Below are 15,271 nucleotides of genomic sequence, written 5' to 3'. Positions count from 1 at the left end.
CTTACTATAAAGGAAGCAGTTTGGAGAGTGTATCTGGAAGATCTCTGTGCTGACAATGTTGATTCAGTGTGGCTGCATTCTCCTTTTATTGCATCCCCTTCCTCTTCCCCAGTATATGGTGCGCCCTCTATGAATGAGATTGTGGACGTTATTAAGGGAAAGAGATCGTCTTGGCAATGGGCTGGATGACGTACCCATTTTTAAAATTAAACTTGAAGGGAGCCTTTGCAGTGGGCTTTTTACCTTACTCCCCTGTTTGCCCGTTGTTATCAGCATGGTGCTACCCATTCTTCTTGGTCTGGCATCTCAATCCGGTTGTAGAAAAAGGGTCCAAGACATCTCCCAGGCTACTATCACAAATAGCACTACTGGATGCGGTAGGGAAAATATTTACTAGGAGTGTCTTGGAGAACTTTACGGTTGAAGAGGAAAGGATTCTCCCGATTGAGCAAGCTTGTTCAGAAAGAAATATTGTACATTTGATAGCATATATATGCTGAAACTCATAGCGAAAAAATGTATACCTCAATCCGAGGGCTCAATGTTTATGTGGCATTCATAGATTTTTCCACAGCCTTTGACAGGGTGGACTGTTCAACACTATGGCAAAAACTAAAGAAGATAGGGATGCCCGATATTCTCCTATCATTAATAATGGATGGAGGAATATCCTCCACAATTTTAACTCAAAATGACCTGAAACAGGGTTGTTCTTGGTCCCTTTGCTTTGCTCATAGTATGTCTCGAACCTTTCTGACTGACTTTCATCTTACAAGGAGGATGTGCCCAAGATAGGTAGTCATCCCTTTCCTTGCTTGATGTATGGAGATGCCATTGTGATCATGGACCTAACGCCCAAGGGCCTGAGCAACAGGTTGCTGTCTTTACAATAATATTCCATACTGCACTATTTGAAGGTCAACATGTCAAAAAGGAAGGTAATACTTCTAAAAAGTGGAAAGGTTGGGAAGACTAGAACATTTGTTTGTGGCTTAGGTCAAGAGAAGCTGGAGATTTAATTTTGTTCCTTTAAGACCTTGCTGAATGTTAATCGGTTATGTGCTTTTATAATGTAATGGGGCGAAGACATTTTACTCAGCTGTTAACTGTTTTTAAGGCGAAAATCCCTCTGACCCAATTACATGCTATAGAGTCTATTAATGTGTCAAAATGGAATTTCTTAGAGAAAATAGAAGGGCAAATTATATGCAAATTGTGTAATTTTAATTCTTCTGTGTCGACCCTTGAAATGAGGTTGGAATTTGGTTTGATAAGCTCATATGTGCAGTGGTAAGCCAGTGTGTTTCAGTGGGACAATTGGCTCAAGAACAGTGACAAGGACTCCATGAGGGGTTTCATGAAAAGTGAAGTCTTTGGCTCAGAGCAGGGTAAATATTCCTTCTCGTGGGATTTTGCCTTGGCCATGAGCTATTTTGACTTGCAGGAAGAAGTTTCAGAGACATTCTATGCATTTTATGCTATAGAAAAGGATGGTAGCAATAACTTAAGCAGCTCAGCAGTACCTGACCTGCGATTTGGATCATGGACAGCGCAAATTTTAGACACTATTTTGAATAAATTTGCTCCTGCTAAATAAGCTAACTGAAAACTGGTCCTCCTCTGGGAATTTGGGGAAAGAGTGTGATCTGTGTGATGTGGGGATTCAGGATCTCAATCATGCGCTCTTTGTTAGTCCCGCAGTGTCTTTTCAGTGCTGCCTCCTCTTAAGACCAATGTTTCTTAAGAATAATATTAAATGTTAAAGTGTTTATGAATTTCTATTGATTTGGGTTTAGGATCACTGCTATGATGATGTGATAATTTGCACAAATGTGTAAATATTTGAAGGCAGCATGTATTTCTTTTTATTTGTACCTGGGTTGCTGCTATATAAATGAGATGAGTTTGAACAAAAACGTTTACTGTATATGTCTTCTTTTGCTATTTCTGTAAAGTGTGGTTTTCTTGGAGTTAATATTTATTGTTTTGTCTTGGTTTATGGGGACCTCTTTTGAGTTCCAAATCATAAATAAAGATTTGAATTGAATTATACAGCACTTAGTACCCCTGACGAGGTGTTGAAGTTCTTTTCGGCGAGTAACAGGCTACTCTGGAACCCAAAAGGATTAGTGGTGGATTAGTATAGGGAAATATGAGTTAATTTGAGCAGTGGACATGTGAGTCTGTTAGCTGGATTGAATAGGGTAATGGACAAATAGAAGAGGGAAGAGTCTGGAAAGTGTTCTTGGGAGATCATAGAAGTGAGATGGGGTTTTGGATGAGTAAAAGGAGAGATGGAGGCGGGAAGAGATTCAAGAAAGGGATTACGGAGATCATAGTAGTAAAATGAGGTTTGGGGATGAGCCAGGAGGGATATAGGAGGGAAGAGCCTAGAAAGGGTTATTTTGGAGATCATAGTAGTAGAATGAGGTTGGGGGTGAGTCAGACAGTGGAGATAAAGGATATATTGAGAGAGGTATAGGGTGAGACACAGTAGTGAATTGGAGTAAATGAAAGTTTTTTTTCCTTTCTTCTACAGTAGAAGTAATTTTAATAAAAATATAGATATATGACTACATAGAAAGGGTATACATGCATAAGGAAGATATTGAGATTAAAAGTTGTATTGTATAAACTCAGACTTTCAAATGTTGCTGTATGAAGTTTGTATTTCATGTCTATGATTATATTAGGTTAAAAGACACATATAGACTGTTTGATGTTTATGGCTTATGACAAATATCGTGGAGGTCAAAACGCATCAACATTGTGATTAAATTGTTACTACAGCACGAATTCCTGGACGTGCGAGTCGTCTTTCCTGTGTCAAAAGAATGGCAAAGAACACCTAGTTTATATATATATATGAACCAGATGTCCAGTGCCCTTTGTGTACATATATATAACTATAAGTAATAGATACATTTGTTAGGTAGCCCTAAAGAATATCTATGTATTTTAAAAACTAGAATTATTATACATATTTGTTCAAATAAATGTACATATCTAGATACATATATATAATCAGATTATAAATGTTTCCATACACAGGAATATGCCGTACATTAGTGTTTCAGTACGGTGACTATGTAGGAAAGAGCCAAATCTTGAGTACTTTTCTTAAGATAAGATAGTTATCCGTGCATCTTATGTTTGGAGGGAAAGAAGTCCATAGTTTGCCTGTTTGAACAGAGAAAGATGTACTACCTATGGCCTTTTTCTTGAATGTTGGGTTTTGAGATTGGGTGCTAATCTTAAGCGGAGGTTCCATGGTTTAATGTATTTGGTGATTTTATTCCTGATGAAAAGCACTACTGTTCTGTGTATAGCTTTGTGGGTGATATAAAAAAGCTTGAAGGTGGATCTTCTGGCAACCGGTAACCAATGTAGGGCCCTCCAGACAGGGGCGATGTGGGCTTGTGGCTTTACATGCGGACGACACTCAACTGGCGGTTACTATCAGCGGGGATGCGGACGTGGACGCCCCTCGGTTCCAGAATGGTCTGAGAGCGGTGGCAAGCTGGTTGAATGCCAACTCTCTCCAGCTCAACGCGAAGAAGACTGAGGTTATGGTGGTAGGGAGGGGTAAGGAACTCTGGGGGGAGAGATGGTGGCCTCCGGAACTTGGGCCGTCTCCAACTCCGGTTGCGGAGTTGAGAAATTTGGGAGTGTGGTTGGACTCCTCTTTGAGCTTCGCTGGGCATACCAAGAAAACTGCAGCCTTCGGGGTTTAAGACCTATCCTGAAGTTTTTCGACCCCCCTACCAGGCAGCTGGTGGTTCAGGCAACAGTCATATCTCGTCTGGACTATGCCACCGCGCTCCTGATAGGGACAAACCAGGCAGAAATCATCCGCCTTCAGCGGGTTCAAAATGCTGCAGCAAGAGCCGTAGTTGGCTTGCCTAGATCTTGCTCGGTCTCAAGTACTCTTCGATCGTTACACTGGTTGCCGGTCAAGTCTAGAATCCATTTCAAAGTCTTATGCCTTGCTTTTAAGATTATGAGGGGATTAGCCCCCCAGATCCTTTCGAGTCTTTTAACCTGTTACACTCCAACCCGTTCTTTAAGATCAATGGGCCAAGCGCTGGCTGTAGTTCCGAGGTTTAAGCTCAGTCGAGTTGGTGGTCGAGCTTTTCGGGTAAAAGCAGCGGTGCTCTGGAACTCGCTTCCGCTTGAGATTCGCGTGATGGATGACCTTTTTCTGTTTCGGAAAGCTATAAAAACCCTCTTGTTTTAAATTCCGTTCCCCTTTTTCGGCCCCCTTTTTATTTTTGTTCAGTGTTAGTTGTGTTTTACCGGTCATGCGCCAGGACACCCCTTAGCTGGGGCAGCTGTGCGCAATATAAAAGTTCCTAACATAACATAACATAACATAACATAACATAACATAACATGTAGGAATAGTCTGGTAGAGGAAATTGGCGTAATCAAGTTTAGACACCACAAGAGATATAGTAGCTTGGACCTTGTGTGGAAATCCCAGGTGGGGGAACATGCGTCACAGAATTTTAGTAGCAATGAAGTTTGAGCTTGCAAATTTGTCCTCTTTAGCATTCATTGGTAACTTGGGGCCCATGGTAATTCCAAGTTTTCTTACTTCCTTAGCTACTTAAGACAGTGGTCCAAGATCGTCAGGCCAGGTGCAGAGTGGGTCATCATTTTTACAGACGACACATGGGAGCATTTCAGTTTTGGAAGCATTAATTTGTGATAGCTCCATGTCATCCAATGATCAACGGCTCTGAGGCATCTGAAGATTTTGGAGTTTCCAATGTCTTTAGGGCTTTCAAGTTTCAACGGCTCTGAGGCATCTGAAGATTTTGGAGTTTCCAATGTCTTTAGGGCTTTCAAGTTTAATCAGATGTTGGTTATGTTTCTAAGTATTTAAAATTGAGTTTGTTTAACAGTCGATTGGTGGATGCATTAAAGGTGGTCCTGGGTGTCTTGATTTGTAGTGTTTTGTGTTGGAAAGCTACCAAATGGTGGTCTGACCATGTGACTGGAGTAACCCTTTGAAAGGTAACTGGTTCTGGATTTGCAAAAATGACATCAAGGATGTGTCCAACAATGTGTGTGGGTTTATTCATTGTCTGATGTAGGCTCAGTGTGACTAGGCCAGTAATGATAGTTTTTGGATGGGGCATATTGGATTTGTCAAACCAAATGATTAGGTCACTGAGAATGCATAGGTTTGAGTGTAGTGTTATAGGATTTGAAACTGTATCTAGAATGACATCTGGGAATGTTGTATTGCTAGGTGGTGGTCTGTAAAGGAGGAAGAAGTTACAGGAGGAAGTTGTTGTAGGGTTGCATCCAGTGTTGATGGCCTTACACCCTTGTATGAAAAAGTAGTTTTGGTGACATTTATTGTTTGCTTGACTATAATAGCTAGCCCACCTCCACTCTTGCCTATCCGATTTTGTGTGATAGTTTGATAGCCTGGGGGAACGGCTCCATGCAACACCGGAGCCTCTGTACATTGATTAATATTAAAAGTGACATATTTGCGACTTTACATTGCTAGGAAACAACTCTTATCGAGGACAAGGGACCAATTAACCTGACTAACATTTTTTGAAACCCTAGTTAAAATCAAAGTAAGTCGACCAGATAAAAACTACTATTTTTTATTTGAAGTCCTTGTGTACACAATGGCGTAACTTCTTGCTTCTTGGGTGTCACCTGCAAACATGTGCCATAGTGTTTTAAAAATTCACCTAAGAGACCTGATTTTTCTGTATATTTTAAACTATGAATGTTGCAAGTTACTAGTCTTAGGTTGCAGAGATTCCCTTGAGGAAATGAAACATATGACTACATTAATATATGATCTTCTACTATGTATAGAGTATGGGGAGGGGTGGCTGTATGGAAGTCCGTACTTCATTTAAATGTTCTTTGGCCTTTAACAGAGTATTTTGTTTTATAAATGCAGAGAAGAATGTTCTTTTTATATCATCATTTACATGTTTTTGACATTGCAAAGACAGCTGATTTAAATCCTAAGAACTGATATCTTTTAACTGAGAAATTAATTTAAATTGATATAACAGTTTTGTTTGATTGATAGGTTCACAGAGCCAAGGTTGTTTGCTCAGTTCCCTTTTTAAAAGATGTCAAAGTATACAACATGAACATCTTTTATACTTTGTTTGATATCTCCTTGCAGGGAGTAGATGTGTTATTTACTGCTGGTATTTTTAAGAATGGATGTACTGTTTGGAGATTTTACTGAGAAATCTCCACTAACATGAGATATCAATTTAGATTGCTTCTGTGACTTTTGTGGTAGTGACATTAACCTAGTAACAGAAAGAGACCTCTTAAATTTTGACACCATGTTTGCATACTATTTTAGATTGTTGTTTTATATACCAATATAAAATTCTTATGAAGACTTTCTCCTAAAAACGAAATCATCAGGGCATTTCTATGTACGTTATAGGATTGATATGAAAAACCTTGCCAAAAAGCAAAAATAAGCTTTTTGATTACAATCTGGCAGTGTGTCATTTATATCAAATGATCAGATAAAGTAAGTTCTTCTTGCCTATTTCTCAAGTTGGCTGACTCCTGGGGTAATTGCACCTTCAAAATAATGAGAATATTCTGAAAGCAGTTGAAATCTAAAGTGTTAGTGCCAATATCTTGTCTACTGTTTCCATTCACACGGAACTGGTTCACACCTGGTAGCGGCTATTCTTAACATTTTCAGTTCTCAGCATTAGCTATAGGAGTACATACGACGATTAGCCTAAATCAGAAACACTACTGAATATATGTCCATTCTCAACCTTTAAAATCTTGTTGACTAAAATCTGATACTCCATAGCCTGTGTTTTAAAATCTATTGTCCAGAGGTTTTATAGAGTATACATCATATCTATTTTTTACATGTTTAATTGTCTGTAAGGCTAATATTTAATAAGCAAACTCTTTCAAAAATAGAGCAAATTGAATACTATTTTCAAACATTCTTAAAAACATCTAACATTTACTCATTTAACAATGTCAAAAATAATATATGTGTGAGAATATGAACGTTTTAGAAATCTTTCGAAAAAAGGAAAGTCCCCCTGTGGAAGAACGGCCGTGACCTAAAAACAAGTTAAATAAACTAGTGAGTACAGTCAGATACATTTGGGGGGCGTTCAGCTATGTCAGTGTTTATACCTTCCCATGCAGAACATTTTCTGAAAATCATTTGGACTCAGTAGGTTGGTGTGGCATGCTGTATCTAGTGAGACAAGCTCAAATCGAGCTTCTCTCTTTTTGTTAGCTTGATAAACACTGTGAATGGCCTGATGAACACTTTGCAGGAATTCAACAAAACTTTTCTTGAATGCAACATGTTCACAAATTCCAAGGATGATGTTCCTGTGTCCCCTAAGTTTTCCGGAATCTTGAAAGATGGATTCATTCCTGCAAAAAAATCCCACAATAACTTTTAAAGTCCCATGGAATTATAATATTAAGAAAATAGGTTTTCCGTTTGACCTTTCTATTTTCTTCAGGTCTGGTTCTGGCAAACCCAATTCACTACAGGAAAACTGCAGGAAGCTATCAGCAGCTGGTAACTGAGCCCTTCAAGTGCTTCACAGGTAACATTAAAGTGCACTAAATACCAAATGGGGAACTAGCTTTCACTGTTTCTGAACCCTTCAACTCTAGGCACCTTATTGTTTGGCGATCTCTCCCTCCTTTGTACCCAGTTCGGCAAGCACACATTCTCCTTCTTTCTTTTCTCCTTTCCATGGACACAATGTGTAGAAATGTTCTACATATGAACTTCTAAATTGGCAAGAGCTAGTAATGAATAGGTTGGTGCCTCTAAACTAATCCCCATCATCCACTCATATTTCTTTTCCCCATATAACCTTACAATTGTATGAAATTTTCCTTATTGATATTGACATATATAGGAGCTTATATAAGAGCATTAGCTCTGTAATCCAGGATGGCAAAGGTATTTTCCAGAGTATCAGAGTTCTCTTTGATAACACCTTGGAAACTAAACAAGCCTACCTACATATTAAATAAGTATTAAAGGCTCAATATGTTTGCACTGCTGAGCTCCTTCTATTGTACAGGGATCAATTGAAAGCTTGGGAGCAGCAAACTAACACACTAGGAGGTAGTCTGCATAACTTAATTTATTGTCTCTGTAACCAGAGTTGGCATACATCTTTCATTCTACTTTGACTAAATGAAGTATAATATACAAAATCTCTCATGAATGTATAACCAATCACACCTTTTGAAATCTGTGTTTGGATTTAGAGTTCTGACAAAAATAACAAAATTTGCTCAATAGATTATCTTAATAACCACTGAGAAATTAATTTACTCTAAATATGTATATTTTGTATATTGAACAAGGACCATAAAACAAGGGGCTATGGTAACAAGAGTTGCTCTGGACGAAATTAGATCACCATAAATAGAAAAATACCTGATTAGTAGGCCTGAGACTGCAACAGAGGTAAATAATTTACAAGTCCAGGAGGTAGAGAAAATTAGAAAGCCTTTTAGGCAGTCTGAAATTCTCACACAGGCACTAAGCCTAGGCATGGATGAAAATCTTACCAACATTTAAGAAAAGTAAATTACCCACGTCAAATGTGGATAGACTATATTGATATTCAAAATACTTTTGTTTTTGGAACATTCATCATTTAGTGTAACATATTTTCAGCAAATGTATTTACTTTACCAAAGCATATTTTTGATGTATTTTCCTTTACACTATCTAGCTATTATAAATGCCCCAAATCAATGGAAAATGCAATCACATCCACACATACCTCACATTCCAACAACACACCATTTTAGAACCAATCAATACAAAATATTCATGTTCATATCCCTGTTATAACAAACATTACAATACAGATCTCTTCTTTTATGTAGATACATTTGGTCAGGTCAAGTCAAGAGATTATTTATTTCCAAGCAATGTATAGCACGTAATTAAATCAATTCCACCAATGCATGTCACCAGCCTTTACTTAAAATTTATTTTCACTAAAATGCAATAGAAGATCAGCAGCCTTTTATCACATATGTATTAAAACATTTAGCATGCAGCTCATTTTGCAGACTAAATCATTATAAAGTGCAGTGTGTAAAGCCAAATTACGGCAATCCTAAGGGTTTGGTTCAGTCAACCTCCATAGCAATGCCAGTTTTCCTATCTCAAGCTCAGTGCCTTAATCAGGGAATCCTCCTAATATGATCAACATCAGCCTACCTGTTAGCAACACATCAATACGGACCTGAGGGGAGTGCTAACCTTGGTCTAAAACACTAAGCGGTAGAGAGCTTCGCATAATGATGTTATTATTTTGTGGGGGTATTGACCAATAGCAACGGCTACATCCTGAAACTTGAGGCTGCATATCAAGTCTAGCGGCAACAAATAATGGACAAAATGCTGAATGAATCAAACATTCACCCCCAGTCTAGAGATTTGAGTTAATCCATTGTTCTTTTGCTCACTACACCACCCCAGTTTGGAATCAGTCATATGCAAATCAGTCTTGGCCCTGCTCCTCATGGGCACATTCCAGCCCAAACTGCCAAGCTGGGTCCTCCCTGGACCAGAAACAAGCATCCTGGGACCGGTTTTGGGGTAACCCCCCTCATCAGCCTGGCTAGCTTGAAACCATTGGCACAGCGAGCAAGGGACCCACGTCTGGGCATACCCATTCGACTTAGGGCAAGATGTGCTGCTGCAGCAAATGATGGATGGAATGCTGAATGAATCAAACATTTACCCTCAGTCAACAGGTCTGGGTTAAATCCATTGTTCTTTTGCTCACTACACTACCCCAGTTTGGACCCAGCAATATGCAAATCAGTCTTGACCCTGATCCTCTTGGGAGCAGTCAAGCCTGAACTGCCAAGCCGGATCCAGCCAGTTCAATGCATATCAAGTGTAGGCTTATTTCTCTTGACTGTCTCCCATATTTTTTTAAAACAGGTCAGAGAATCGTCTTCCTTTCCATGAGGAAGAATACACATTCCATCAATAGATGGCTCACTGAGTACTTTCTATTCGGCTTACAAGGACACTGATGCTGGTCCTCAGCTTTTTTTTTATTTTTAGCCCTGGCATCCGCCATCCAGGGTTAATTTCAACCCTTAATGGTAGGATTTCTTTTCTAAGAAACTTATCTGGGATTTTATATAGGTATGGAAAAAGGTCCATACCCTTGTGGGAAATGAGGAAAAGAGTAACTGAGCTCTTGTTCTTGAAATACTGAACATCCTCCCTCTGGCTAGTTTCAATAGCACATCGCCTGAGAGTACACTTCATTTGACTAATTTGCATTACTTCACCTCAAGGCGACTGTCATGGACTCCCAGGTACTTCATCATTGCTGTCACTCGGTTCCTCTTATTGGGAAAGATTGACATTACCTCAGATGAAATTAGCAGCGATAGCTTATGACTGGGGACTTTCATTTGAATAAAAAAATAAAAGTGTAAGGCTCTTGCATCCACCAGAGCACTCCGGGCTACAGTTCTCAACTCCATCCTTAGAGCTTGGGTCATCGCATTTTTAGGTAGATCAAGAAGCAATTTTAAGGAGCTAACGTCTCAGCCTTCCCATGACACTTGTCTATACATTGCCAGCACCTCTGCTCCATATACTGCCTGAGGAATAGGTTTAACCTGTATGTTTTTACTTAGTTGGTCAAGGATACAGCTGCCATGTCTATGATCAAAGCTTTACAAGCCATTCACTTCTATTGATAATACAAGTCTCCGGGAGCCCATGTGTTTATCACATCCCATATCATCTGATAAGATCAAATACTTATACTCTCGGACCTGCTCCAATCGCGCATTCCCTATAAAAAGGCAAATTTCATTTTTCTTTATGCGAAAAACAATGTCTTTCTCTTGTCAACGTTGATTGTTAGTTTATTTTCAAGAATATAAGAGTTAAGTACATTCAGTTTTCATCAGAGCCCAATAGGCATGAGATCTATCACCACCAGATAATCCGCATACATATGGCAGTTGATATGCTTGCCCCCAATTTTCAATGAAAAACTATGAGTGGAACTTAACATCTGAGGAAGGTCCGCAATAAACAGATTAAACAGTAGGGGGGCTAAAACACATCCCTGATGCAAGCCATTTTATACCTGGATTTGCCTTGACAAATTTTGCCAATTATCGCTATGAAGCTTTATCAGAAGACCTAACAGGGCTCACGATATTTTCCACTGTTCGAGTTTTCGCCAAAGTGTACATCTGTCCACCCTTTCGAATACTGCTCAGAAATCAAAGAAGCAGCAGGAAAGGCCACCTGATAGCTCCATTGACCTTCTTGTGATGCCCCATAGAGTGAAAAAGTGGTTCAAAGTTGAGTGCTTTGGTCTAAAACTTCCTTGCTCCTCTGCGATCAGTCCAATGTCAAAAGCCGAGGCAGCTAGATGCTTCAACACTGTTTGTACTCAAAATTTGGATGGAATATCTAGCATCGAGATCAAGCAATAGTTAGTGGACTGGTTCATTTTGACTTTTTCTCAATGGGCTTCAGTATGGCTGATTTCCATAAATCTGGGAGGGGGCCTGTATATGTTACCCATTTGAAAAACATACTCAGGATTAGACCCCACTTCCTAGGGTATTTCTTAAAGATCACGAATGGCAGACCATACGGTCAGATCGCCATAGAGGCTTTCACATTTCAGATTATTTTGGACAGCATTTCCACCTCTATAAAGTGAGTAAATTAAGGTATACCAGAGTTCCTCATTTATCTGTGCCTCAAGGGAAGATGGTGGTCAGAGGGCTACACAGTTCACAGCCCCCAGAGTTTCTTACTATTCTTATCCACAATGTCAGCTAGCATTAGTTACCAATTTCACTTATAAAACTCCCTCTTGTTGTGAGCACTTAATTTTCTGATAAGCAATTTTTGAAAAGCTGCTCTTAAGCTGCAATTACTTTACTTCGAGAGAAAGCGCCGACGACTCCTCTTTCGCCACTTTTCTACCCTCCCAACAATTGGAATAAAACCAGCTATTCCCCCTCCCTCTTGCTCCACTGGTTTGATAAGGCCCCCCCTTTGCCAGCTTAAAGTGGGATAATAATTGCATTATCAACAAGATCAACCAAATGCATTTTGGCCTGCTTCCAAGTCTAAATGCTCAAAATCACAACACTAAATCTCCTATGGAAAACTACCTTAATGGACAGGATGGCACTTGCTCAAGAAAAAAAGGATCTTTAAACTCCAAGATAAGAGCAAAGTGGTCACTATGCCCTAAATCAAGAGCTCTATGTTTTTCACAAGATAACATTTGTTAATTCGAAGAAACACATAATCAATGGGTATGCTGCTGTTATCATGTTTAAAGGTTATGTAAATAAATCTGGTCACTGTTGTAATTGCTCAACTCACATTACAGTGCCCTAAATTTTAATATAATGCACTTTTCTCAGGACCAATATTATTTTCAAACAAGGGAAAAGAAACTCTTCTAACTTCAAGGTATTCAAGAAAAACTACTTGCTTTATGTGGATCTCTTTGAGGCTAGAATCTAACTCCTTTCATTTCAATTCTGTTGTAGGTTACCATCTTCACTAGACTTTTTATTTTAGTTCAAACTATTTCTTTATTCAGTTTGTGTTTCAGATCCACATGGCTTATCATACTCTTGTTTGGATGTATGTATGACCATCTATTTTTAGGATATATAATTTAAAGTCTCTTGCATAGAGTGGTAGCAATTGTATAGTGTCCCTTCATTAGTAATTCTATCATGTCAAAGTACTAAAGGGTTGCCCTTAGCTTATCCAAACGCTACCATAAAACATACTTCTCTCTTGATAGTGATCCATGGTTCACTGGGTGATAAATAGCAACTGATTAAGGCAGGAAATAACTTCACAGGAACTAGATTAGCACTATTTTGGCATTGGAACTTCAGACAACAAACACTGGAAAGGCTACCATATTGGATAAGACCAAACTTCTAGCTAGTCATGCCCATGTCTTCCAAGGAACTAAGAACCAGATGTACGACTGTTTTTTGCGGTCACAACGGGAAATCGGCCCGTTTGCGACTGCAAAATAAGTCTGCCCTATTTACAAACCCTATTTTGCGAGTTGGTAACCTAATACCAACTTGCAAAATAGGGATTGCGACTTGCTATTAGGATTGGGCATGACAAAGGCATCCCTTCCTAATAGCGACTCGCACTTCAATGTAAAATAGTTTTGAGGCTGCAAAACACTCACAGTTTACCACCCATTTTAAATGGGTGTTAAGCTACTCGTAAACAGGAAGGGGTCTCCAGGGTACCCCTTCCCCTTTGTAACTGGAATTGAAAATATTTTTTAAGACCACTGCCTGCTCTCAAAAAATGAAACAGTATTGTTTCTTTTTTCATTTTTGATGTGGTGGTCTGCTCACCCCATCAAACCACCATCCCTGGGAGCGCTGGTCATTCCCAATGGGGTCGCAAATTGCACCTGCCTTATAAATAATAATGAGTCAGGCAATTTGCGACCCCATTAGGAATCCCAAACAGTGTCTGAGACTGTTGTAAATTCCAATTTGCGAGTCGCAAAACGACGCAATTTGCGAGTCGCAAATTGGAAGGGTCGTACATATGGCCCCAAGGGCTTAACTACGAGTTTGGCGGTCCATGGGAGTGCTGAAACTGTGGTGGTGGTCTCTGGACCACCAGACAGGCAATCCACCCGCTGTATTACGACTAAGGTGGTGGTTCTGCCACAGGATTGCTGGTACCACTGGGATCCTATATATTGTGGCGATGGCACAGCGGTCAAAGGCCCTACTATGCTGGCAGTGCAGCTGTTGCATCAACAAGCATATTATGAGTTTCCTCACTGTCCTCCTTTTAGCAGTGAGCCCGCCATTAAAAAGGTGGTGGTGGGGAAACTAAGGGGGCCCTATAGGGCCATCTGTGCATTGATTGCATGCAAGGGGGCACATGGTGTGCCCTCCTGTCTGTATGCACCCCCATGTTCCTGCACGGAATGAAATGCACAAAATTGTACATTTCGGTCCTTGCAGGAATGTGCTTTGGTGTTCCCATTTTGCTGCCTTTCTAAGGCTGATCGCCTGGGACCGCCAAAGCACCACCCACCAGACCAAGAGAAAACTCCTAATCTATCAGGCGAGTGGCGGATGGCTTTGGTGGTGTGGCAGCAGGACACTGGCGTGGTAGCCCGCTGCCTCACCGCCTTAGTTGTAATCAGACTCTAAGTCTTTCTAGTATGTGAAGAACCCCCATGTTTGATATTGTTCTCCTTGTTGCTTCCAGGACCTGCTCAATGTCCTCCTGAACTGAAACTCTTTATAAGTCATGGAACATCCCTGATACACTTTCTGGAGTTCCATTATGTGGTTCTCCCAGTTTGTACAGTTTATTCAAATTAAAGGTGCCTCAGGGAGTCAAAATGCAGAACCCCTCTTAGACACCGAGTTAGGGCAATCTATCAGTAGCCTGCAGTCAGTATAAAGGAAGTAGAGCATTTGACGGTCCCTTACATGCTAATATACTCACTAACCTGAGTTAGTGGGTTCATCTCTCTTTGTGACAATAATAAGCCCTCTTTTCATCCACACAGAACCTGGGGTCTGATAACCTTCCAAGGGTGGCCTTTGAAGCCAGATTATTCAACTGACTCGGGACGGATACATGCTTTGATACAGAGATGTTTTAAGGCATGGGCAAAATGGGCTCTGACCCAGTGATCCAACCTTTCGGGGGGGGCCTGTTATATCCAGCTCTGTTCTGCAGAGAATCTTGCCATGATGACCTTAAATAATTCTTAAACAGATGGTTTTAAATTCTGTTTTTCCTTTAATTTATTTTTAATGTGGGTGATGTGTGAGAATCTATTTACAGAAAATGTGTATGTTTAATGCAAAATCCATAAAACTGTTTTTTATATCAATATAGGACCTCACCTATGAGAAATGAGAGGGTGTCACTCAGATTATTTGCAGTTATATTAGGCAGCTGCTGCTATGTTGCAATATTGAAAACATGCCATCATCACTGAATATTAGATGTAAACACATGTAGAATTTGTACAAGTGTGCCTGTGCACTGTCAGTGACCTGGACACAGAGGGCATGAAAGAGTTGGAACTGGATCATAAAATCAAAGCTGTTCCAAACAGGGCTCCCAAAATATGTTTGGTCTAGAGCCCCCAAAATCCTTAAGATGTCCTTGTTCAATAACCTATGGGTGCAGGATCTTGGTTGCTTCTCC

The 15,271-nt window shown here is 39.9% G+C and overlaps 1 protein-coding gene across 10 annotated transcripts in view; it reads left to right on the top strand.

Annotated features, from left to right (window-relative positions):
- Nucleotides 1-15,271, top strand: part of NOSTRIN (nitric oxide synthase trafficking) — a 365,313-nt gene that overhangs the window by 97,112 nt on the left and 252,930 nt on the right. The window lies entirely within an intron of this gene.

This window comes from Triturus cristatus, chromosome 3_1 (assembly GCF_964204655.1).
Source record: "Triturus cristatus chromosome 3_1, aTriCri1.1, whole genome shotgun sequence".
Lineage (NCBI taxonomy): Eukaryota > Metazoa > Chordata > Amphibia > Caudata > Salamandridae > Triturus > Triturus cristatus.
Note: the sequence above shows the minus strand (reverse complement) of the source record. Positions and strands in the feature narration are given on the sequence as shown.